The 2601-nt window shown below is 37.2% G+C and overlaps 1 protein-coding gene across 1 annotated transcript in view; it reads right to left on the bottom strand.

Annotated features, from left to right (window-relative positions):
• LOC108978777 (D-beta-hydroxybutyrate dehydrogenase, mitochondrial) overlaps positions 1–553 on the bottom strand; it is an 82116-nt gene extending 81563 nt beyond the window's left edge. Inside the window, exon 1 of the mRNA XM_018949224.1 lies at positions 429–553. The gene's annotated coding sequence lies outside the window, so the exon portion shown is untranslated. The remainder of the gene's footprint in view (positions 1–428) is intronic.
• Between the last annotated feature and the right edge of the window lie 2048 nt (positions 554–2601).

Below are 2601 nucleotides of genomic sequence, written 5' to 3'. Positions count from 1 at the left end.
GAGTATTACAAATGCCGATGAGACATGGATTTAGAAGTTTGACTTGCACATAACCTGTCTCTTATACACATCTAGATGTGTATTTTAAACATATTTTATACTTTAAAAAATTTTGTATAACTAATATTTTATTTTTATTTTCTTATTAATGTCAACCCGTAATTTTTATTTAAATTGCATTAATTTATAATTTTTGTCAATATTATACACTTTTTATTTCACGAGCAGTCGTCGAGGGTTCTCATATTTCAAGCACAAATATTCCAGAATTTTTTCAAACAAAAAATGCATACGTCTATATTACTGATGAATTTTCTTTTATTTAGAATATAATTTAGTTTTATTTTTAGCGTTGCTAATCTTTCCTTTAAGTACGCTCGAATAAAAAAAAAATATTTCACCATAAAATCGAATAATTTTGCACCTACTTAAAAAATGTTTCAAATAAAATAATTTTCTATAAAGTAATTTCCGAATGTTTCGGTTTTTAGCGGTTCGGCCGGCCGCCCGATTATCACGTTATGAGTCGCGTTGTCCAACTGCCAAGGCATAGCGGCTAGCGGCCGTGCGTTGCTCGCAGCGCCAACGAATGCGGTAAAATTTGTTTTTGTTTTCTTAGGTAATGATGGCAGGGAGTGCGTCGGGGTGCTGACGAATGCGTTGCTATTTCGAAATCCGCCGCATAGCCGTCATTAAACGGACGGTATCGGCCCACACGAATTTGCTTCGCGCTGTCAATAGCGCCCGCTATACGGCTGGATTCGGCAGCTCAGTTCGTTTTCGCTTTGTTGTCGTTATTGTCGCATACACTTTGCGATCCCAGGCGCACAAGATCGGCACTCACTTACAACCATTTATTATACTTAGCACTGTCTTATTTTTGTTATTTAAATATTTTCGAAATTTATTTTCTCCATTTCGTGCGCCTTTTTGTATGTAAAAGCGCTTGTGTATAGTATTTTATATTTTCTTTAGTATTTGTAGGTATGTGGCAGTTCGAAATTACGTAAAAAAGTAAAAAATGTCTCCACGCACGTCGCCACAGTTTCCATTAACGCGATCTATAGCTATTGCTTGCACTGTTCTTACATTTTAATTTTGAAAATGCTTGCGGTACACAGCACATATTTCAATATTCGCTTTTATTATCTGATTCTGGATATAAAGGGTGTCGTTTGCGGTGTGTTCGACACTAAAATGGTATAAGTTGAACATGTGATTTGAGCTGAAGCTGTGATCGGTGTGATCTTCATCGATCAAATTTCGTAGTATTTTCGATAGTACGGACCAGTTAAGGGTGACAAAACCAGTAACAGAAACAAATTGCAACTTTTTAGAGATTTTTGAGTTTTTCTCCCATTCTACATATGTGTATGCAAATCATTAGATTTTAATACTTTGATACTTTGATCTAAAAAAGTCAGTAGAGGGTGCTCTTTTGGTGATTGATAGTAAGACAGAGCTCTTGGAGGCCACCTACAAAGATTCCTCGCATCTTGGGAGTTACTGGTGGCAACTGTAAACTTAAGTTAGGACTTTTTGTATCTGGGAATCAATAAGCTTCGTGATAAGAATACTTAAGCCTCGTGATCAAGCGCAGTATAACTCTTGCCAGCAGGTGCTACTTTGGGAGCGGTAGGCAATTGAACAGCAGATATCTCTCTTTTTTGACGAAATTTAAGACGACAAATTGCACTACATAAGTATCTCATCATTCCCTTTATATTAAATAGTGAAAAATCATGGCCAATTAAGAATTGAAAAAGTAGTTAGAGCTTTCGAGAGAACTGAAGAAGAAGATCTCTCTCCACTTTCTCTCTCTTGAAAAACAAATATTGCACAAGTCTCTCATCTTTGCCGTCCTAGTATGCGGCGCAGAAATATGAGCCATGGCGACCCGAAATAAGAACGTATTTAAAGCATTCGAGGGAAATGTTCTTCTCAAGATCTTTGGAGTCAGCCGTGTGAGTAATGAATGTCGAAGAATATAGAACTGCACGAGCTCTACGGCAACATGGTTATAGCCAAGTGCTTGAAAATCCAATTAATGGGCTGGTTAGTCCATGTCGTTCGCATGGAAGTTGATGCTCCAGCGAAATACTCTTTTCTAGCTTTAGTACAAGCCAATTTGAAAACTATACCAGGAAATTGGTGTGTGTCTTAGCTAAGAAACCATGTAGCGGTAGATATACTGCTCCGACGACCATCTTTAGAGACGTAAGAATTCACTCCGATTGACTTCATTAGCAATAGTATTAAGAGTAGGTACACAGGTATTACGACAAAATATTTTGACTAAATATTTTGCCTAAATTGTGAGGGGGAAGGGTGAGGTGAAATCATTTTCTCATTTTATTCTCTATTGTCCGTCTTTGGTCAGACTGGAAAGGAAATATGCATCTCGGAAGTCACATCCCACAATACTCTAACAAAGTGGTTGGGTTTTGATTTTGACTGGATCAATAAATTCGTGGCGAGTTCAGAATGCTTCGGCGATCTATAAGATGATTTTGGGTAAAACAAAGGAAAAATATCTGTACAAGAGAGATCCATCGTTTTGAGATCAACGCTATGATAGCGGCATTCATAGATCTATGAAGG

The sequence above is a fragment of the Bactrocera latifrons genome, unplaced genomic scaffold (assembly GCF_001853355.1).
Source record: "Bactrocera latifrons isolate USDA-ARS-PBARC rearing strain unplaced genomic scaffold, ASM185335v1 scaffold_127, whole genome shotgun sequence".
Taxonomy (NCBI): domain Eukaryota; kingdom Metazoa; phylum Arthropoda; class Insecta; order Diptera; family Tephritidae; genus Bactrocera; species Bactrocera latifrons.
The sequence above is the reverse complement of the archived record's forward strand: the minus strand, read 5'-3'. Positions and strand labels throughout refer to the sequence as shown.